A 23913-nucleotide genomic window follows, 5' to 3' on the forward strand; every position below is an offset into this window, starting at 1 on the left:
GGGGGTGCTTGCAGTCTCGGAAGATTCTCTCACACTTCCTTGAGATCCCCGAGTGAGCCGCAAAACAGGCCTGAGCGGCTTTGCAAGTAGCACTGAGGAGAACGTATGCTCAAAACGTTTCAGAACACACAGAGTTTCCATAACTATGATCTCTGAATGCTTTCATATAATTTCAAACGCCTCTTACAGTATTATACCTAAAAATAAATGCCTTACCAGAAATCTAATGGAGACTCTCAGGAACAACCCAGGCTAAAGTTGGCTCCTTAACACTAGCTAGCTTAGTTAAGTTCTAGAGGGCTTCAAAGCTATCAGTCTCTTTTTAACATTATTGTGAATAACAAGAAATCCAAAATCCAACTCGGGACGTGCATTTGACTAAAATGATATTTTAAAAATAAAATAATCTCCCAAATTAACAGTGCTTTGTCAAACATTAGCCTTTTTTCTCACATTTTGAAAAGTGACTCAGTGTGTGAGAATCATTGCATGTGCAAGCTACTTTGGAAAAAAAAAAAACCCACATCATCGGATAATGAGCAAAAGGAAAGCCAGCTGCAAGACCGAAGCATGGACGGGCGTCCTTCAGCCAGCAGTGTGTGCTCCTCCCGCCGCCTGCCGCACGCTTTCTCATCTACCTCCTCCTTCCTCCAAAAGTCTGCTCGGCAGATAGCGCCGCCGCGGCAATCCGCCACTTATCTGCTCGACTGAAACTCCCTCGCCACTCATTGATAGTTTATCTGCCAGGAAGGAAATGCACAAGCCAACTGCAGGCCCATATCAAGCCAAGCACAATAAAACATTTGGAAATGGCAACATAAGGCCTCGTTCGCAAGGAACCAAATAAGCACCTTCGGCCATCCGAATTGAACGGTGCTGAGTGACTTGGCGCGAACCTCTATGCCTTCAGGTGATGTGACCCCCCCAATTCCAACTCCCCAGGAGCTTCTTTAGAATGACAATGAAAGTCAGTCGCCTGCATTCTTCGTCGTCGAGCCTGACCCGTAATTATGACCCAATAAGAATGGCTCGTTTTAAGGGCACTGACAAAATGCTACGTTAGCCCATTAGCGACATGTCGACCCATCCACTTCCTGGTTTCTGCTAACTGTTTGTCTGCATTCAAATTTATGCCAGCGTTTATTTATTGTATGATCTGAAATGACGTTGCTCCAAATTACTACTAAATTTTGGACTTATTTAAATCGTTTCTTGTAATTCCTGAACAAGCAATAATAATAACAATCCGCCTTAAAAATACAAAATCCGGTTTGCTCTAATTAAAAGGCGACAAGGCCATGCCGTTGAAAGCGTAAGCCTCGGTGGAGGTAATTCGAAACATCGCATTGTGATAAATGTCTTTTTTTTTTTGCAATCTCTCCCCCCTTCACTATCCTGCCACCTTAGCCGGCTCGTTTTTTTTTTTTTAGCGGGCCTCGTTTTGTTTGAATGGGCAATGAAAAGAGCCATTCTTCCCACGCGGCCAGTCACGATGCTCCAAACACGGCCGAAATGAGAGAGTGATGATATGTAATCGCTTTCCGCAGCGTTGCCTCGCCGCTCCGCTTTGTGACCTTTGCCAAACAGACTCGCGTAGCCTAAAAATGCACTTCCTGTTTCGGCTGTGACGGCGCGCGTCACTACGATAGAGCCCGTCGTAGGGGAAATACGCTTGGAGTCTGTGTGGGCCCGAGCAGATCCAGTCCTCTTGGGTGTTTCCGCTGGGGATTTCAGCATTAGCGCACGCCAATGAGATTAATACGCTCGAGAAAGGCTGGGAGGGTGCAGAACAATGGCATACTTGAAGGGCTTTAAAAAAGTCTCTTATTACCAAGTGCTGAGCAAAAATGGCATTTAGCAAACAGAAATAGAACTAAATGTGCTTTCTTTCCCCCCCAAAAAAGAGAAGATTCAAAGTTTGATTCTTATTCTTGGACCATGTCACACTTGTTGCTAGGCAGAATTCACAGAGGCTCACTCAGAGGCTACCCATGCACTTCAGGCAGTTTGAATACAATAGAAAACTAAATTATGTGGAAAGCACATCAATTTAACTTTCAGTAAGTTAACGTTCTCGTATTTAGAAAAAAATCAAAGTAATCTGACCTTGTGCTGTTTAAAAACAATGATTTCAAGCTCAGCATTTTTTGTTATACTTTGTGCTCACTTAATTAAAGTAACAATAATGAAAATAAATAGTTATTTTAGACGTCATTGGCGCTTTCTTTAAAGTAGCATTGTCTCCATATTGAATGCATTTGAAATATGAAAAGGAAAATAAACTGCAAATAAGCGTTGCTATTTCTTGTTTCGTAAACACGCTGCAAGCTCGCAGTCACGGTTGGCCGCTCCTCGGCACTCCATATAAATCTATTTTGTCATTTTGCGGTCTCAGAGTCACTTTGCAGCACAATCGCAGGCACCAGACTGCAGACAGCCAAGAGACGTCAGGCCGACTACGTGCCAAGCATAATAAGAACTCTCGGGGTCGTGCGTGTATCCCCTCGCCGCTTCCTCCGCTTGCTCCTCACGCTCCCGCCGGGCGCTCCCGTGTTCAGAGCGGCCGCCACTCGACGGGGAAGCGCTGTCTAATTGGGCCGGCCCAGTGGCGGTGGCCCCGAAACTCCGGGAGCCCGGCTTTTGGCATTCTAATGTTACGCTTGAAGGAAATTGTCCGGCGCTATTTCCTGAGATCCAATATTTGAGCTGTTTTTTTTCCATTCTTGTGCGACTATGAAGACTGGAAGAGTTTTTTATTAGATTTGCTGTCTGCTGACGGCCGGCAAGATGGTATGCCACTGGATCATTGGCTACTACATACAGATCCAAACTATGATACTCTCAGACAGTATTTCCCAACATTTATGAGCTAACTAACTTAGCGAAGTTAGCATGAGTACATTTAGTTGTGTAGATGCAGACAGATATTCTTAAATAAACCCCTTCTAAGTTGTAGAGCTAACTTTTTTGGGTCGAGGAAGCTAACAGCTAACTAGCAAAGTAAGCTAGCCCAATGCAGATTCATATTCAAGTATGGACCCAAAGATGGCGTCCGGTTGGGTTCTTGCACTGGTTCTATGTGTAACAATCAGCCATTGACCAAGCCGGCAGGTTATCATGGAGCGGTGACCCTCTGTAATTGCACATGCTCTGTAATTACAAATCTAGAGTTACCTATCGCATCTACACCTCGACGCACTCCTATGACCTGGAACTGTAGCTTCAACACATCCTAGCGGGGTTGAAGTCACCCACTGAGGCAAGTCTTTCTAATGACGGGTCGCACAGATGGCGGACACTGAAAAGGAAAATGGCGGAATACAACCCTGACCCTTGATGGAAACCCTACCTTGAAGCCCTACCACTGTATTGAACACAAACTATGAAACTCTAACGTTGTTTGGGAACCTTACAATGAGTCCTTAACCCTGGTTTGAAATCCTAATTTCATACATTAACCCTTGACATCTTAGCGCCCGGATCAGGAAGTGAAAAAAGAACACATTAGCATGTTTCTCGCCATGGTAAAGCTAACAAGCCCAGCTCAAATTTAAAGCGGTGGGTGACAAGAAACAACAACAACATGTAAGACAATATGGAGAAGGAGGGCAGAACTTTTAGCTGCAGATAATTATCATTTTAAATGTCCATTTATGAGCGTTGTCATGTGTCCTTGAGGAGGCGCACGATGTCAAAGGGCGACGCGTATGCATTTCATCTGGCGGGGAGCAGCTTTCCTGCCGGAGCCCAAAGTTAAGTGAGCGTGAAGGTGGAAATCTCTGCTTATGGTGCGAGCGGTTGTCCTTGGCCGTGACAGCGCAAACACGGGCGGGCACCTCCTCAGCGGGCGCCGGCTCATTTTTATCGCGGCGGTAAACTGACTCCCGCTCCCAAAAGCGCTCTGCGGTCCTGCGTAAATATCTTATTGACGGCAACGATAACAGCTTAACCCGTCGCAGACTCAAACGGCAGACAGTGCCTCTGCTTGTCTGAAAAACACCCTGTTGATTGTTATCAAATGTATTTTGTATTTGACTTGTTTTCAACCGAATTTTACACAAATGACGTTTCAGACGGCGGGAAAAGAATACAAAACCGTACACGGGTACATGGTGTAGACATTTTAAGTCGTGAGATCAGTCAAGCAATAAGAAGCAAGGCCCGTTCTTCCAAGAACTGAAACCTGAAGCAAAAAGAAATTTCATGTACTTCCAGGCAGTAAGATAATTGGATCCAAGTGCACGGCTGGATCACATCTGCAACTGTTACGTTTGACATTTAAACAGAAGTATCCTCATTACAGCACTTGTTTTTATTTAAAAGATCTCTTGAAACGGCTTTCGTTCCTATGTTGTTGTATTCTTAGGCCAAATAAATCACCTCGGGGGCTCAGGAGTTGGGTGGGCGGTTCGGGGGATGTGAGATAATGTGCAAATTCAACACATTCCCGACTGTCGTCAAATAGGAATAATTAAATTAAATTAAGTTGCTTAAAAAAACTCCAGGAGTGCCAAGAAGCTCCCTAGAAAATATCTGGGGATCCGGCCAGCCTAAAAAAAAAAAGGCAAAAATTGCGCCTTTCTTGAGTACTCAAGTTCCTATCATACCTTATTTTACTGTCATATACCGAGAATAAAAAAAAACGTATTCCCACCCGTCGCCACCATCAGAGACTTTCCAACAATGGGCCGTGATGATACGAAAAAGTATTTAGTTGACATTCGGCAAAGCGGCCCATCTGAGCATATCCGCGAACATTTGCGCTAATAAAAAGAAAAGCTGAATAACGACTCGCACCGCGCTACATGGAAACAATTACTTCTTGGCACATTTCAGCCGGCGCACGCTGCTCGTGTTTGCGCAGCTTCCACTCCAGAATAACTGCGGCCCAAACGTCACCGGCGCTTTGGTTTGACACGTTTGGCGCGCCGGAGTCAAAGCAACATCTGGACGCCAAGCGAGAAGCGGCTGCCAAGAGAGCGCGGGGCCTCGCCGCACCAGCGCTGCCCGCCGGGCTGGAAATGAGCTGAGCTGTGCATCCAGCGTCACTTTGTCTGCGCTGATGTTGCAAAATGCAGCTCAGTCATTTAAATTTAGAAGGAAAGCATGGAGCAGAGCAAAAAAAAAAACGTTGCCCAAATATAAACAACCATGTAAAATCTTGCTGTCACCACAAGGAAGCAAATAAGACTCACAGCTTTAGATTTTGTAATGAAATCAAGACTAATACAATATAAAATGGAGATTTTTTTTTCCAGCAGTGGAAATAATGCAAATAATAATAATCTGATACTAAACTATCAAATCAAAGCTAAAAGGTAACCAGAGTTGCTTTGAGTTTTATTGGCTTCACCGGTTAGCGTTAGCTAACAGCGTTAGCTAGTTTTGTTTGTGTTTTTCAGTTTGAATGTCACCGTTAGATGACTCGTGATGCTTTCCTCCTGCGCCGCCAATGTGGCCTCTACTATGTGGAACCCAAAATAAATCAAAAGCGGGGTTTTGGCGAAAGGAAACACAAACAAGTGTCACCCGCATGTCAAACACTGGCAACAATTAGAATGTCAAGAGATGCAAATGAAATTGTCATCGGTATTACAGATTCAGAAAAAAGAACACAATTCAAATCAATAAATAACATCTGGTGTAGAGCACAGATTTTGATATCGACCTAAAATTGGCCTAAAAGTCAAGAGTAGATACTTAAACTTTGACACGTCTTATCAGCAAGCATCGGCGGCCTGTTTGGATTTCACTTGAAAATCCAACAAGAAGGAACGCTCTCACTCAGCGCCTAACCCACGTTAAGTGTTTAATCTGTTTGTTTGCTCCGAGCATACATCCGAGCTCACAGGAGAGAAAGTCGCCAAATACTTTTCATTTTGGCATCGCAACACAACTACGCGACAGATCGAGTCAAAGGGCTACGCAACGGGCGCCTTCTGCGTGAGGCTGCTACGGATCAGAGGTTAATGTGCTGCCGGAGGCCATACGAGGCACGGTCCTAAATTTAGCCCTTCGTAGGAAGTCAGCACTGTCAGTTGACCCCCGGGGAACTCCACAATAGGCACGAAGAGGTGATTTATTTCCGTTTGCCATGCAGAAGACTATAATGCTAAAATAGATTTAAAAAAAATGGAGAATCAAGTGACAGCTCATTTTCTATAGTCACTTATTTTTTACATTTATAGAATAACAACTTCTGAGTTGTTTTACAATAGTCTGGAGCAATCTTCTCCACAAAGTGCCATTTGGGAGCTCTTTTATTGAGCGAGTTCTCAAGGAAAAAAAAAAAATCACGTCAGACAGCGGGCCACCGATGCCGCTGTGAAAACGCCGCCTTGATGAGGCTTTCCTGTTTCCCCGCTGTGTGAACGTGCACGGCTCAGTGCAAAGCAAGCAGAGTGATGCGGCGCGTTGGGACTACCGTGTTGAGACGGATTGTGTTTTTACTCGCTGCTGACATGTCAGCCTGCCTCCATCTTGCCAGGAGGAGACGTTTTTGGCATTCACTCGCTGCTCTTAATTGTGGCGTATGGGGGGGTGTCACGAAAACTCAACCTCAAACCTAAATAAATGAAGGCACTGCTCATTTCAAATTTAAAAATCTTCCTTGTTACTATCTCGAGACAATGCCATGGTACACGCATTAGCTTGTATGTAGTCAAGTAAAGCTGGGTGTACCCAGCAATAACACCGAAGATATTTTGACTCGTATGGACCCGACTGAGGCGTTTATAAGCTGTCCCAGAAATAGACGGTGTGTCGTCAGTAGACCGTCCCCACGACAGTGACGTGACCATGTCTTCCTCGCACCTAGCTGAAAAGATTTAGTTGCGGCGTGAGCCAACCCACAGTCTGACCTGCTTCCTGTTCTGACATTCTATGAGAATACAGTCAGTTATAGCCAGAGATCTGTAACAACAGTTAAAGTTCATTTTATAGCCAAGAGACCAAAATTTTAATCTATTTTGAGTTTTGGCTACATGACTCGACTGACCTGACACTCAGATAACATGATCTGTGGAAATCATCTGCTCTCTCTGGCATCATCTTGTCCTTCTAATTTGATTTGGGAAAAACCACCACGCCAGAGGCAAAACAACACTGACCATAAGTCAATTTAAGTTTAGTATTGCTAGCACTGCTATTTTATTGAAAAGGTTTGACTCATGCTTGGAAATATTATTTGTTCCTCACAGAAGAGTTTGAGGACCACAGCCTTATGTGTCTGTATCACAGAACAAAAAGCCATAACGCAGTTGCTACTGTAGCGCGCTATTCCTAACGCTAGTCCCCAGTTGTCAAAATCCTTAATTGGGGAAGTCCGACCACCTAGGTCCATTTATTTTATGCGTGCGCATGCCGTCGTGTTTATGTAGCCGTAATTGGCGGACAGGTGGGACGAAGGCCTGCTGTTTTGCTTAACCTCTCTCTGCGGTAATTCCGAGCCGAGGCTAACTAGACCTTCCTTAACCCCCTGACTTTAGACCCAATCAACACATGGATATTAGGCACCGCGCAACCTCTGCCTCGGAGTATCAGTGAAGCGGTTTGTGGTAAAAACCTGTCAAAATATCCCACTCTCGTTTGTGTCGGGCGACGGCAACAAGACCTCTACAGTAATTTCCCCCAAAATCTGTCCAAATTGCTTTAGTCTTAAATTAGCTGTAATTGGCCTGTGCGTTAGGTTACTGGGGGTAGCCCCCAATCATGCGGCGGGAAGCAGAAGGGCTTGTATAGTCACTTCCAGCTGGTTAATGACGACCCGACGGGTGCTTACCAACATCACGGCCGTTGGCAAACGTTACGGATGGACGAATATTAGCTCGGGCTGAAGTTTGTTTAGCTAAACGGCTCCGGCACTTGACTATGAATAATGAGACCTGGAGCACAATGCTGTCTTGTCCATGAACCGACTTTGGAGTTATTCACGATACAATGATTTTCTTTTTTGCTTTGACTTACGAGCAAAAACTCGAGATACACTAGAAGTGCTGTATGATGGTAGCGACTTCAACTCACAAGCAGCATAATCTGACAAGCATACATTCTTTATCCTCTGCAAAGAACGACTAGCATGTGATAAAATGGTAATAAATCGCTACATTAAATATGCCATATTTTTAAAAGTACAATAATACAGTGTGCTATTTTTTTTATCAAAAATAGATTGCTTTTTTTTTTAGAAGGCTATGATGTCATTTGCAATGTATCGGCGATATGGAGATGTTCAATAATTCTACCGTGCGTCACTATTATCTCTCTCGACTACCTGGCTCACCAGTAACGTGAACTCTCGGACTAATAATGATCCTCTGCATGGGGTCACGCTGCATTAGGGCTGAGGTGGGGGCGGTGGTGGTGGGGGGAACAGACCGGCTCTTTGTGTTTTGCCAGTGAAGTTAAGGAGCAGGGCTAATCAGGGGAGGGGGGCGAAAGTGTACACCGCCCCACCCCCAAATCAGCTCCAGTCAGGCCGAGCAGAATTGATCTCAAACTTATTAACTTTGCTCAGGGCTCAAATTGAAACCAGCTCGGGCGCTCCAGAGGTGGCAAGTGTGAGAAGTGACAGTATGGGACGGGGAGGGGGGGGAAGGGGGGTATGTTCATGCAGATACAGGAGGAGAGGCAGGAAAACGCCGTGGCAATGCAGAGCAATTGCGATTTTTGGACTTGATGAGACAGAACGCCTCATGATGACCTCCCCCAAACAGGGGAATGGGGGGAGGAGCATCCCCGCTCTCTTCCTGGGCTTTGTCAGGCCAGGTGTGCTCTCCCGTCCGAGCCATGGGAAAGCGACGGCGCCTCGGCCCTCCCCATCTGATTCATCCCAGCCACTGTTGCGTTACTCTCCATACTGATTTGAATCTCTCCATTTGCGCCTTTTGTTTTGCACAGGTCTGCTTTAAATCAGCCCCCCCCCAACCCAACCTGACGTTTGCTTAATGTCTCATTAGCCCTGGGTGGGCATGGCCTTTGATTATAGGAAGTGCCTGGAGGCGGGGCTGAATTTTGACAAAACCGCCACGCTGATCAATCATCGCCTGACACCTTGTTTTGTGCTTCATTTCAGAGGGTTTGCTTAAGGGATACGTCAACCCCGCAAAACCGCCACCAAGCTCACTCGGGGTTGAACTGATGCCATTTCCGCTCGCCGGCCCATGCGTCACTTTTCCAGGGTGGCGATGCATGTCTGTAGATCTACTTCCTTTGTCTGCGGGCGGCGTTGTGAGTGGCTCATCAATCTGGAGTGCTCATCACTGTTTTTATTCCTTTAAGATGACACAAATACATTCCACTCCCAATTTCTTCTCTTCTTTGCTAACTCAAGTGCCTCATTGCTGCTCGGTCGGTCTGCAAGGCTCTCGACCCCTCCCTCTCCCTATCCCAAACACTGGCCAGATGGCCGGAAAGTTTACTTTATTTAAATTTGGTAATTCCGGCTCTTTCCCTCCCCGTTCCGACCCCCCGCCGACGATTCCACGCATCCCATCTCGCGGCTCCTCCCGCTTTCTCGTCTACTCCCCACGCGAGACTGACCAAAGTGCTGACACGAGCGTTTTTGGGCTACTGTGTGCATTCCACCTTACTGCACCTGCCTGTCATTTGACTTTGAAACTGTCCCACCTGCTGCTTTCATCTCACCGTTCACCTTTGGTGGAAACGAGACCCCACACTGACAGGTCCTTGATTATAGTGCCGGACCCCAAATGAGGGTCACGGGGCATTGGGCTGTCATTAAGGCTAATTGCTGGTTACATCCCCTTCTTCCTTTTTAATGCAACTAATCCATGACGTGTCTGCATTTCCTAAAACAAATACACTGGTGCCTTGAGATACGAGTGACCCCGTCGTTGAGGGTCCATCTTTTGAAAGGAGAGCCGTCCTGGTTCTGGACGGTGTGGCTATCCGAGAAGGAAACTGAATATAAATGTCAAACAATAGCAAGGGTGCTGGGGGAATAGTCCAAAACGGCCATTTGGCAGGTGCGCCTCGGCGCCCTCCGCTCTGGTTCCCACACGTATCACCAAGACCTGCGCTCAGCCCTGGAGACCGGGCCCGATTCACCATACGAGATCAAGTGGCGATCAATTAATGGGGGAACAACACCAACGTCCCACCCTCTCCTACTTGGACTCGTACAAGTGCACATTTGCAACTCTATCTGTTGTCTATGCAGACAATACAAGAAGGGGGGGCTGTGAGAACCACCAATGATGCTGCCATTGTTTGCATGAGTGAGGACTGATAGGTGAGGTCACCTCGGAAAGTAAGCGGGGGTGCCATACTGACCACGAGAACGTCAAAGTGCAGATAGAAAGCCTGACATTCATTTTGTCGGATAGCAAGACGCCAAAACTCGCACTGTACTTGACGTACCTTCCGTTCCTGATTATCTTCTCATGCTTCGATCCTACACTTCATTGCTTGGAAAACCGAAATAAAGATGCAACAAAGCCACACACCAGGGAGAAAATGTAGCGCTAAATCAAACCCCGTGACACGTGACAAAATGACTCCCCGCAGATGCACCTAAACTTTAGGTCCTAAAGTCATGGAGGCCTCGTTTCAGGAAAAAATCTTTCCTCAAAAGGCCGGGAATGTCGTAAAGGGCCGCTTGCTTTTCCCAACACATCCGCCTCCCCGGTGGCAGCTCAGCCTCGGCGGTGAAGCTACTCAAAACATCTTCGTACTGTAACTTGAAATGTTCTGAAGTAATTCCCTTCAAGTCTGATCTGCACTGATTTAAGCAATACTAAATACAATTTAATAATCTCCACGACGCCTCCCAGAGTATGAATCTATTCACTCCACTTAACCTAAAACTTTGCATTTTTTCCCATCAGATCACTCGTAAGAGTCCAGCAAGGCACTTTAACGGCAACCAAAACAGCTCTTGCGGTCTCCAGCGTCCAAGTTTGATGCAAACGCCTGTGGAACCTTTTTATGCAAACAGGCGTCCAGGAGACCTCTACAAATATTTGGCTTTCCACCCCCCTGCACTTTTCGGGGTAGCCTTTTAGCCCCGATGCGAAAGGAAAAGTGTTAGCCCTAAAAAACACACTCAAGAAGAAGACGGTGGCCATACCCAGAGGGTCAAATGTCCTGAATGGGCCATTTGCCAGGACGCTCGCACAGAAACAGAAAGAAGGGGTCCGAGTTTAAGTGGCTGTTGTGGAGATGGCCGAAGAAGATTAGCTGCTACTTCTATGAAATCTCCTTCTAATTGGCGAGGGAATTTGATTTGTGAAAGGCCACAGCTGATTATTTCTACTCTGTTAATGCATAAACACAAGTCGCTACTAAGTGGTCGCCATGATCAGATAGCAGTCTCTCGGCGTCTACCGTCGGCGAGGGCTTCCTGGTTGAATTCTACGGCCATGTTGTGATGCAAGCACAATAAAATTCATTTTTAAGAATGATTCACGTTTGGCAGCTAATCAATTGCTATCGAATACAATGCGGGGGTTTACGTTGAAGTGTTTAATGTTGTTTTAGATGAGTAAAAATAAAAAACTGGCTTAATTTATAAATATTTCTATTTTTCAAAATAAAAGCGTATGTATGTGGAAGCTTTATGACTATTTTTTTTGTATTAATAGTTGTTTGCCCGTTATGTGGTTACATCATTTGATCTATATATTTTTTTTTTAAAAGAACTGAATTCCACCCTGGAGATGCAGGAATGTTTCATCTCCTGAACTGAAGGGTGCCTTAAGGGTTGGGGGGGGGGGATAGGGTCCAGCCGTGGTCCGAAGTGGATCCTCCATGCTCTCGGCGTGATTAGGGGCACTTTCAAAGAACAAGAGTTCAGATTGGTTGCTAATTTGACAAAATTGATGCCGATAAGTAGCATGACACCCAGCGGGGTGCCCCTGCCCCTTTGGTGTGTGGCCCCCATGCTGAGTCTTTCCCACAGGCCCCAATAAGCGAGAGAAGAACAAGAAGGAGACGACGAAGGCAGCTCCTGCTTGGAGACCAGCATCCAGCCTCGGGCTCAAGTGGCGTGAAAGAAACGAGGGCACCGTAATCCTGACACCATTAAACTGTGACTGATGCCATTCTTTACGGGTCTTATGACTGCATATGTGGCCCATGGGGGTGGGGGGGCTCGCTGGTTTACAATGTGGAATGAGGACACGGGACAGCGCCACATCCTTACACTAGCATCTGCCAAGTTCTGGTCAGGTCACTTTCAACACATCAGAAACCAAAGACCAAGACCAAATCCAGAATCTCTGACCTGACTTTCAGCTATCAAATCAATCACTAAATCATCTCCAGACTGAAGTGGTGCATGATCCAAACAGACCACCAGAAATGATCTTGATCATTGTAACCCTCCAAGGAGCATCAAATAGCTGCAGATCATTCCGAACACTGTGAATAATGTCAATCTTTTCTGTTAAACAATAAGCAAAAGGGAATTTCATTGCGTTCGATGTCACAACAGGATCTTTTTAAAAATCTATAGTATCTTCAATAGTCGGTTTTAGTTTTGTTTGACTTTTGAGGCTTATCCGCTCACTTTGCTGACTGTATTTTGACTGGTTATTATTTTGACATATCTATCCTGAGTAGGATCACAACACGGGGATTTGCTTAAGCGGCTATCCGGTCTCATCCTTGTAAAGCCCTGATAAGGGGGTTTCACTGACCAAATCCTGTCTACCTCATACCACCCCCCCTGGCTGTGTCAAATTGCCCCCGCTCTCCCTCACTCGCTGATCATTTCAAGCCCCGCGGCAGCCGTGACACAGACGCTCAGCAGAAATGTCTCTTTAAACGGCTAATGTGCCCACCTGCAGTGCCCCCTGCGTGGGACGATTGTTTCACCAGTGGGTCCTACTGCCTGGCTGGCTGGCGGGATGAGCTGCTTCAGGCTATGGCTCCTTATTTGGAGGTTAGGATGCCTTCTGGTGGAGATGATGCGCCCCGCTGGTTTAAAGTTGCCTAGTTTTGGTGCATGTAATGATTGATGGAATCACACAAAACCACATTGAGGAAACTTTGACCAAAAATTTCAGAAAATCTAACGAGATTTTGGTTGAGAATTTGGAAAGGTCCTGAAACCTGCAAATAATGAAACCTTGGCAAAGACTTCAAAAACACTTTTAAAAAGAGGTTCACATGATTAAGGCTAAGACCTCTAATCTCATGAGACTTTGGCCGACTTCTGCAAATCTCAGTGAGTGAGCGCTGCAGTTGACTCTGGCTAGTTGCTAACTTGCCTTTGTTTTGAGATGCGACCAGCGTCACAGAATGGGTCAAACTCGATGTGGAGTAACTCTAGTCGTCTGATCACATATTTAGGCACTGACCCGTCTGACCCCCAAGACCGAGCTGTTTCCTAGGAAACCGTTGCACTGATGAGAACCTGAGGTGGGTGGAGGTTTTGCAGGGCGGGGGGCTGCCCAGTTTTTGAGCGGCTCTAGATAATGCAAATAAACAGTCGGGCCGTGAAACAAAATGGCTTAATTGTGCAGGCTTCATCTTGCGCTGAGTCACAAAGGCTTGAGGGAGGTTACGCTTCCACACATAGATTATTGTAAGCCTCCTGTAATCACACGGCCTTCTCGTGGGAGCATTCTTTTGTTTGGTTGACATTTTAAAAGCTGGGCAAAACATGATTGGCAGTCAAAAGACAGAAAATTTCACATTACACACATCTGATGAGAAAGGTCTGCAAATTTAAATGCTCGCAAATCTCACAGGACTTAGTATTGCATTGTTTCCAAACAAATTTAGATTTTAGACCATAAAAAGGTGACCTAAATATTATCTGTGAAATGTTTGACAAGACCGGTTTTTCCAAATATTTGATCTCAATTAGAAAGTGATTAAAGTTCCATTGCTTTCTATGTAAAATAAGTTGCACTTTAAGTTTCCAATGGTCGCCCACGCCACAACAGCTTTCACGTTGTGTCTTTGAAAGTGTCCCATGCTTCCATTCTTTCTCTGCCGCCCACTTGGCCAGGCTGCTCCTTTCTGGCTTTTGACAGGAAGCTCATGATTTCAAATGTACGCCTCATGAATAATGAATGAGCTGGTGCAGGATGTGTAGGGCCGTGCATCCACACACAGCACCTGGGCCAAACAAAGATGCCCTTTCTGCCACGGGATTTGTGCCATGGTACCCGCTGTCACCAGCGCCCCGACTCACGCCCAGCTGCGATGCATTCAGGCTCAGCTCGCAGCATTCATCTCCGAGTCAAAGTTGCGGCTGCAAAAAAAAGTGACAGTGTCCATTCGCACATAAAGACCTCTTTATGGGTTTATTAATGACAGCCTGGAAAGCTGGGGACAAATGTTTCTGGGGCAAGTTTGTGTCTGTGGCAGCTTTGGTGGTTTCAATGGATGAACATAATGATGCAGTGATGGCGTTGTGCGGGAGGGGGAATAAAAACGGTTGGGCGACGATATGAACAGGACTTTTGTAAGACCAGTTCATATAATTTGTTTGAACAAGTTGGAGTTTAAATTTCTTAATTTTCTTGTTTATTACGCCATTTTCCGGACAATTTAAACCGGGTGTGACAAATCAAGTGCTTGAAGCAAGCACGCTCGGCCTCTGTGCAAGCTTGAGTGGGAATGCACCTACTGTGTTTTAAGTTTTAAATATCTTTAATTTTTTTATTTGGTCTGTCTAATTGGCTGATTTTCACCAATTGTGGGTGGTTTGTAGCATTTCCACACAATAAATGGTGTTTGACTATATAGCAAAGCTGTCACGAAGGCTCACGTCATTTAGCGACGCTCAACGTGAGTCTCGGGCTTGACACATGACACCATCTTGTCTGGCTCTGCCCTATAGACAATACCAGCGGGACTGAAAGGAATAATTAGCAGCGTCTGAGTTTTCATTTAAGGAGATAAATGACAAATATATGCATCCCGCGGGACAAGGGGGGAGGGGGGAAAAACAAAAACCGTCTTAGTTGTCACAAACACAACAACAATCTAGTTGTGCGCGGCCTCGTCCGCACTTGGCATAGAATGAGCCGCTGGCATTGTTGCCCGCGTTCGCAGCTTCGAGCGTGGCGAGATTTATGCCGACGGGGGTGTGTTGGAATCCAGGCGCTCTCATCCAGCCCAGCTGCATGCCGAACAAAACCAAAAGGCCCAGCTGCAGATATTAGCATGGGCGCGCTCTCCCGCTCACTCTCCCTCTCCCGATGTGCGCTGGGTCACATGGCCGCGGGGCCCTTTGTGCCCCCTGCCCTCCCTGTTGTCATGCTAATGTCACAGGAGATGTTAAAAGTTGATTGCGGAGCAAAGTGAAAGAGGGCAAAAGCAAGAGGAAACAAAGCACAGACAAGGTATAAAAGAATGCTTAATTCGTTATTGAGTTCCGTCTTGCAAAGTCGAGTCCGGGTTGCTAAGCATACCCCCCCCCTCCACGTAATGGTAACTTGTTGCTTGACTAACACCAGGACTGTTTATTCCCAATAAAGTCATATAACATGTCCAATATTACAGTTAAGGTTAGGTTATTAAAAGAAAAAAGCAGAATTTTACGCAGATTAAGTCATAAAATTGTAGCAAAACCCGCCACAGAAATATTCCGATAAAAAAAAAGACGTAATTCTTTTCTAATCATTTTACAAGATTACGATGGGTAAAACTGGGATATTTGAATAATAATTGCAATTTCTCGATAAAGTACAAAAAAATTGTCATTGTAATATTTTAGGTGAGAAAAAGTTGTGATATTGAAAGAAGGATAAATTAGCAAAACAAAATGACATATTTGCTAGCCTAGCTTAATTTGTTTTTTATCCGTCCCTGTTTCTCACTCCGTTTGTTTCCACTTTTTCGAATGCCCACGTAAATAAACATATTGTGTAGGACCCAGGGTAAAACGTACAGTAGTCGGACTCTTGCACCACAATTTGATTAAGCAATTAGACGTGTCACTCATTGATGGTTTATTGACCTTAGATAGACCACGTGGATAGTGAGCAATCTGCTTTTTAAAAGCATACCTCGGCTAAATTCAATCCAGTTCCTAATTCGGGGGGCTATTTATCTCTTGGCGTCAGCCCGGGACACTTAAGTCTAGCGGAGCAACTTTTGTCCAAATAAATTTGGCCGTGCATGGTGAGTGGAGAGTGACAAGTGTGTATTTAATAAACTGGGATTTGTTTACCGGCCGAGCACTTAAGAGCGCGCGCTTGCCGAGCGACGGCGCTCAAACGCACGTTGAGATGTTACTTTACGTGTAGTCCGTGGATGCGGTGTTGCGAGGAAAGCATTGTTGCTCAAATTGCTTTCGACTGCGCCTTACAATGTTACTTCCATTTATTGTAAAGCTGCACATTCAGTTGAAACAAAATGCGCTATTTCTATATTCATGCAAATAAAGTTTGAAAGCATAACATTACAATATTATGAATGACATCATCGGTTAATAAAAAAAAACAATTTACTCGCCAAAGGAAATTCACCTACTATGGTAGCGGCCCTATAAGCACAGGTCATTAACACCTACTTGGAAACAACGTGGATCTACCCAGAAATGAGCTCAGGTGCTAACAAATGGAATGTAAGTAGTCGGCATTTTTTTTTTCTTTTTTATTTTAATGGTGAAACACAGCTGCCAAGTTTCCTAGGCAGAGAACCTTTGAGTGGAATTCAGTGATAGTTAAAAAGTATGAGTCACACTTGGCCTTTCAGGAAGATGCGTCAATAAAAACGTGAGCGGGTGGAAAGAATATGGAGGATTTATCAATCGTAGTTTGATAGCTTTACCGACAGTTGTGGGAAGACACGAGACAGTCAACAACAATTTTGTTGTAGTTGACTATGTGATGAAACTCAAGTCGATAAATTATTGACAAGACAATTTTTTTCAGCACAGTGTGTGGCATAAAAACAAACAAAAAGAAAAGATCAAAAGTGCAACTGATTATGACGCTAATTGTTTTTGTAAACGTAGCATCGGTATGAATCTTTTCTGATTGGGATAGCCGAAGTTAGCAAGCTAGCGTATTGATCTCAATGGCAAATCCGGATTTGAAAGCACAACAAATTGAAGTTGTACCAGTGTATCGAGAAAAAGCACACACGGTGCCCAGATCCAAATGACAAACTCTTGGCGGGGCGGTCTGATTGGGGGCCCTCAACAATGATTGTGGCCTTAATGGCCTCACAAAGCCCAGAGCCTGGTTTGTTTAAATCAAACCACCCAAGCATGGAGGCAAATTGTGGGCCTCCTGAAAGGTGATCTAGTGGCAGAACCGCAGTGCTGCCACTGCCGGGTGGGGGGGTGGGGGCGACCTGAAGTTTACATAGCATAAATACAAATATAATGACAAAAAAAATAACAAGCTGGCCAAGAAATGGCACATTTGTCTCATGCGCAGTGCTTTTGATTGGACAATATAAACTACTGATCTGATGTATTAACTGGTGCAAGGAAATCAGAAAAAGGCTTAGGAAATGGAACTTTCATACTGTGGTGACTTTGCTCTTTGTCCATTAGACAATTCGAGGTGACAGCCTTGTCTCGGACGTCTGCGCCGGTCGTGTGCTAATCAGCGGCGTCTAAAAGGGGGGGAAACCGCAGTTTGGATTTCATGGCTGCGCCGCTGAGAACTTCCATGACTCGCATGCGAGTCAGAACACCTCGGCGCAGGCCTGTCAGTTCCTGTTCCAGGCCACGGCGGTCTAAATGGATCCTGATTGGCTATTTGGACGGGGAAGTGTGCAAAAGGTTGACGTGAGAGTTTCATGCTGTACAATGAAACGTGCGCCCCCCAAAAAAATTCTAGGGCTATGTCCACAATGTAAAAAAAAAATCTGTATGTATTAAGTAAGACAGTACGTGGGATAATAAAAGCCAGAGAAAAGCAAAAATAAGATTTCAGGGGTCACCAATTTTTTTTTCCCCTTCACTGAACCCAACACAGGACTAGAGATTGGAACCCGGAACCTCTGAACTGTGAGGCCGACAGAACAAACGTGGACTAACTGATACCCGTTGAACTGATACAGACGTCTGCCATTGCGTCAGGCAGACACAACAATGTCATTTTTGTACCGTGGGGGAAATTTCAATACATCGTCAGCACAGGTGGCGCAACAATGTCGGCCGTTCTCCTCAGATGCGTCCCGAAAGTTGAAACTTGAGCACTTTGCTCTTTTCGGGGGCAGACAGAGCATTTTTGTGGCGAGTGGGTGTGATCGGCGCATGCTGACGATATGACATATTTACTGCATCGGGTCCTGGCACGATTCAAGGTGAGCGTCAGCCGTGCGTGAAGGCGATGGGTGGGCGAGTAGAAATATGTTTGGCCCGGGAGTGAGTGTCAATTTGGTTGCAAGTTGAGATGTCGGAGATCAGCCAAACACGGTGGGAGAAGGTGCAGGGTGGCCACAAATTACTGAATTCTTCAGTAGCTGCCCTTTTGGCTTTTTGGAGCCAGTTAGCACCAGTCTTGTTTTGGAAATGAGTATAACGACCACATTACTGTAGCTTTTATTTCTGCTGTTGATTTTGATACTATGCACAACCTTGTGGTAATTGAGCTGTTAGCCCTTGAAAGGCACAGAAAGTGTGGAACATGAAGTCAAACAAGACAATATAAAATATGATATGAGGAGCATTGGCGGCGCTCGAGGCAGGGACGCGGGAGCACCCCCTCCCCAAGTGCCAGGCCAGATAATAAAATTTTGGGTGATTTTTCAGTTAATTTCTTAATTCTAACAAGCACATAATATATGTTTATTTGCATTTTTGAAGGAATATTTTGGGTTTAAATTTTTTTTTTTCTTTTATGCTTGGCGCATACAGGTCTAGCAAGTCCAGTGATCAGGAGCAGAGATTTCCCAGAACACTCCTGCAATAGGTCCTTGAATCTAAATTTATACAGTACACCCTAATTTAGGGCATTTAAACCGCAATAAATCTCCCAGCAATCAGGAGCATATTCATTCACAAATGTGTATATTTACAGTAGCCAAACTGTCCCACATGACTCATTTTTTAATCAACCACCTACACAAACATTGCTTTTAATGACGCGTGTATGTGTACACACTTTAGGCGACTATTTATTTAATTTCTTCAACGTAATGGAAATCAGATGGTTAGTTTGGATTACGCAATCTGCTCCAGGGCAAAAAAAGGATATCAAGTCTTAAGGACTTATATGAAAATATATATACTTATAGTATACATATACTCTTTTGCAATGTAATTTTAATGTCATGAAAGATGGGGAGGGGCAGAGGAGGTGTTTCTTTTGTGTCTTAATGACACTAGTTGCGTTCCACCGAAGGGGCGTACGAAGACGGTTATCATCCGGTGATCCGTCAGCGTAAATAGCACGACCTCTATGGACAGGAAATGTATGCATTCCACACACTACTCCAAAGCGTCTCGGACAGCTGAGGATAAGTGGCTCCTTCACGCATTGGAGGAAGCCAGGGGAAAGTCGCCGAGCATTGTTTTCCGCAATTTGTCTTTCTTGCAGGGAGACAATGTCCCTTTGATTGGCGTCTCAGTGAACCCCCGACATTCAAGTTCAAGGCCAAGGAATCAATAGGCTGGCCCCCTCTGTTGTCAGAGGTCAAATGAGTGGGAGGGTGTGTGTGTGTGTGTGTGTGGTGGTGGTGGGGGGGTGATAGGAAGTAAATGTCTTTTAAGGTCAAAGAGAAAAGGAGACCCCAATCATGAAATATGCTCATGTCCATACTCTTGGTTAGCATACGATTAGCCATTTACCAAACGAAAAGGGTTCCTTTATTACGGGCGAGCGTGGATTCATACCGGCGGGAAAAAAAAACCCGGAAAGAATGTAAATGTCATTCTCTATTGCGATGAATGACAGTGACTTGGAGTGAGTCACGGGAAGCTGTCTGCAAGATGTTGTCAAAGTGTCGGATGCTTGGCTAGGTGCTACGACCAGATTGCGATGCTGTCTGACAACGTTGGCCTCCTGCCTGTTGTACGTACGCTTGTCTGAAAGCAAAGGGCAAGTGGGACATTTGATACGCACTCTGTCTGTTTTAGGGTTTTGATGAATCGTCTTTCAAAACAAAAGTGGAACATAATCCGTTTTGTGACGTTTCAAGTTGTCTGAAGCGTATAACTCATTAAATATACTTAAAGAGGTGCATGAATTCTGCCGAGCAACAAGTGGACATGGCTAAAAAAATAACTATTTCGTATTGCCCCAAGGAGGTCATTAAAGAGGCCCCGAAATTCTGCCTAGCAACAAAATAGAACCTCACAAACATAGCTAGCCTTTTTGGCTTACCTTTTCGACCTGTGGTCATGATTTCTACCTAGCAACAATACAGACATTTATTTTTTCATTGGTTTATGTGGTAATATTTTTTTTGTGATCAGTTGATACTTGTTCTTCATTTAAGAGTGCTAAAATGTTCGAATAGAATTAACAGAGGCATTGTAATAGCTGTTTCCATTCCTTCACCTTATGTAAACATGCTATTATTTCCACAAGGTAATTTCCCCACTAGTCAGAATTGACAGTTGATGTGCAAAATCCACCCATGAGCAGGAGGTATGCGGTACAAATGGGCGTTACGCATTCTTTACAAACATACAATTATCGTCTGGCTTTTATGTGATGACGGATGACAGCGTTCAATTGAGCTATTTTAACCAGGAAGCTGTTGAATGGCTGGCATATTATTAACTATTGCTATCGAGCTATGGAACATATTTTAAGACAATAAAATCTGACTCCGCCTACCTGATCCACTTCAAATGGGCCCGCCGTGTCGTTTGAAGCCAAAACCGCAGACGGAAAAACTTTGGCAACTGTGCGGGGCAGGTGAATTGCACTGTCCTCTGAAAAAAGAAACATGAAACATATGAAACATGAAAATGCTGCAATTATTGCATAAGAGCTGCGGCGGCGAGTTGGGTGGGACATGTACCATATATTCATATATATTAGGGCTCACAACATCGATGGTTCAATTCATATCTCATTGGCTTTGTGCTCATGGTTTATGCAGTGGCTCAAAAAAAAATCCATTTCAATCTTATATAGTTAGATTGAAAGTGAAAATATAGATTCACGGCATTTTTATTATTGTAATTGTATGTAAATTATTTTTCTTTTGTTTTTATAATTCTATGCCAGCAGCGTATACGGTAGTGGCAGGTATAACAAATAAATGCACTGTGCAACAAGTTCCACTCTGAACCTTGATCTGACTTGCCCCACTTAGGAATGCAATGAGGGGCGGCAGAAACTGAAAAGCTGTGTGAAGTTCATGTGAAAGTTTATCACAAACTGATGTCTGATTACAGTCGTCGCTCTCTCTCTCTCTCTCTTTCTCTCGCTCACACACGCGCACACACACACTTTCATAACAAATGCAAAGGTCAAGTTGGGGTCACATGTTGACCTTAGCCTCATTTACGTTCCTTATCGCGATAGTGACCCAGCTGGGAAAGTACACAGTCTCTAACACCACACTATTGATCAAGGAAGGCAAATGGAAGTCTGATCGTGCAGGTGGAGCCATTCAAGCGTGACCAATAGATGAAGCGAAGGCACTGCACCATGTATTACATCACTGCACTGAAGTCCGGCCCGCTGCTTTTTCAGGTCATTGCTACATCAACAAGCGTTCATTTGATCACATTACTTATCAAATGGGAGTAAGTGTTTGTTTAGAGTTATGATTTATTCCTAGCAACAAGTTTAAAAAAAAATTGGGCGTGGCTAGCATTCATTCCCTTGGCTTTTGGGGCAGTCACCATTGAGCCCTACAAATCCTGCCCGGCAACAATAGCAAAATATATGGTGGGGCTAGCATGTCGTTTATTTTTCATTGTCCTATTCATCCGTCGTGATTGAGTGCTATAAATTCTCTAGAGCAACAAGGCAAGAATATTTGGTCCTGGTTAGGATATTTAACTTTAGCATTTATTTTCCATTGGCTAGTTGGTCACTTGTGATTGAGCCCTGAAATTCTGCCCAGCATCAAGTTAGAAGCAATTGACAGATCTATGACATGTTTAATTTCTTCCCCCTTGGCCCTTAGAATCATGTCTAGCATACCGCATATAATTTTAGCATAATACCAGTTATATAAACTCTCATGCAATTGGTTAAAAAAAAAAAAAATCCCCTCATCGGCCTACTTTTCCTGTTCATTAAGTCAAGATTTGCGTTTGTTTATTTAAGAACGAGCGCGGCCTGGTTAATCGCTGCAAGCAAAGAGGCCAAGGTGTGGTCCCTCTCGACCGTACGGCCTGCGTGAAAGGTCTTTTGAGATGCATTTAGTCCTGTCCCTTTTGAAACGCTTCGACTAATAAAGAATGTACAGATTGACAAATCTGTTGATATAAGATTTAGTTTGAAGGGTGCTGCTGCGGTCAGACCTGTAAATCCAGTCCACGGAGGTCAAGTTAAACTCAACGACTGTCACGTAAGTTTTAGAATAAACTCAACCACTATTGTAAAATTGCATACAAAGAACACTCAACAGTTTGATCATGAGTAATGAGCAAAGGGGAGCTAACCACTTGACGCTAGTGTAACGTTAACTTTAGCGGTCTAGGACTTCACACAGACTGAGCAAAACCAAGTCTGCCTAGCAACAAGATGGTAAAAATTCCTGTATGTTTTCCAGCATGCATACTCCCTTTCAGTGAACAGCAGCAGCACTCACAAATGCAAAAAGCGCGTGTGGTCCATTCCGTTGGTGTTTGCAGAGTCTGGCTAGTGTGCTAGATGGACGTTAGATGACGTTGATGAGTGTGCAGCTCGCTTGTTTGGGTGTGAAAGGATGCCACGAGCTGGACCATGAAATGTGCATTAGTGGCGAGTGCACACGCACAGGAATCCACGCTACATCCTCGGGAAGCTTTTTTTTTTTCCCCCTCAGGTCATCTTAGCAGAAAGATGAAAGTAGGCAGAAAAAGATGTCCAAAATTTCATCTGCCACATCAGCACTTTTGGAGGAGACCGTCATCTGGTTCACGTGTGATTGGCCCTCACTCTGTGGCATTAAAAGGAGACGACATTGTGATTAATGTTAATCGTGGCAGATTTAGCGAGTGTTTATTTTTCAGGCGCAAGGGCAGTCGGGGGCCCGAGCTACGAGAGCTGTGCGGCGGGAGGTGAAGTGGAGGATTTGGATGGTGTGCGAAGGCGAACAAGGCTCGTGTTGTCGCTTGTGCGTGACTGCAGTTGCTTTTCCATCTTTGCGGCTATTTTAATGTTTTGAAGATCCAACGCGAGTCACGAATGGTCATATAACTTTTGTTCACGTTCACAAAATTCATGTACAATATCAATGTCCAGAATAGCAGGGTCAATCATTAGATGAGGAAAACAAACTTAATTTTATGTCCACAACAGCTTTTAGTATCATAGTAAAAATATGATGTAATTTTACTTTTATTTGCTGCTTTGTGTAAGTAACGTTATTGGTTTTAAACAGGATTTTGTTGATTATTTTTTTTAGGTGTGTGTGCAGGGAGAGGCGGCATGCCTTTGTCGGGAGTGTGAAAGGGGGTTGCACACTAACAAAAAGGTTGGCAAAAGGTCGCTCTACTTGGTGCTCAGTGCCAACAAGGGCTCACTGTGTTGTGAGGACAGTGCAACACTGCCACCATGTTGACTGTGTTTACTCCCGTGTCACAACACAGCAGCATCTCAATATGAGAACATTTCTCAAACATTTTCAAACAAATAGTCAGTTTAATGCAATATGCCTTAATTCACTAAAAACTACCATATTTTTTAAATGACAAAAAAGCCAAAGAAAAAGCTAGGAACATGTTTGGAATTAATCCTCAGGCTAGTTCTGATGTCCTGCTTTACAAAGGTTCCAAGGCTTCTATTTTTGTAGATTGTGCACGTGTGCTCTGACGTGAAAACTGACACATCTTGATTTTCGTGCAGGTGCAAGCCTAATTGT

General features: G+C 44.6%; 1 long non-coding RNA gene across 4 annotated transcripts in view; it reads right to left on the minus strand.

The window, feature by feature from the left end:
• LOC148383906 (uncharacterized) overlaps positions 1-23913 on the minus strand; it is a 67578-nt gene that overhangs the window by 32424 nt on the left and 11241 nt on the right. For 3 of the 4 annotated variants that reach the window (XR_015853462.1, XR_015853461.1, XR_015853460.1), the window contains exon 3: positions 20724-20821. This is a non-coding gene — a long non-coding RNA (uncharacterized LOC148383906). Of the gene's footprint in view, positions 1-11715; positions 14225-20723; positions 20822-23913 lie in introns of those variants that run through there. The other variant, XR_015853459.1, reaches the window with a different exon arrangement.

The sequence above is a fragment of the Syngnathus floridae genome, chromosome 17 (genome assembly GCF_059516105.1).
Source record: "Syngnathus floridae isolate MCC-2025c chromosome 17, RoL_Sflo_1.0, whole genome shotgun sequence".
NCBI lineage: Eukaryota > Metazoa > Chordata > Actinopteri > Syngnathiformes > Syngnathidae > Syngnathus > Syngnathus floridae.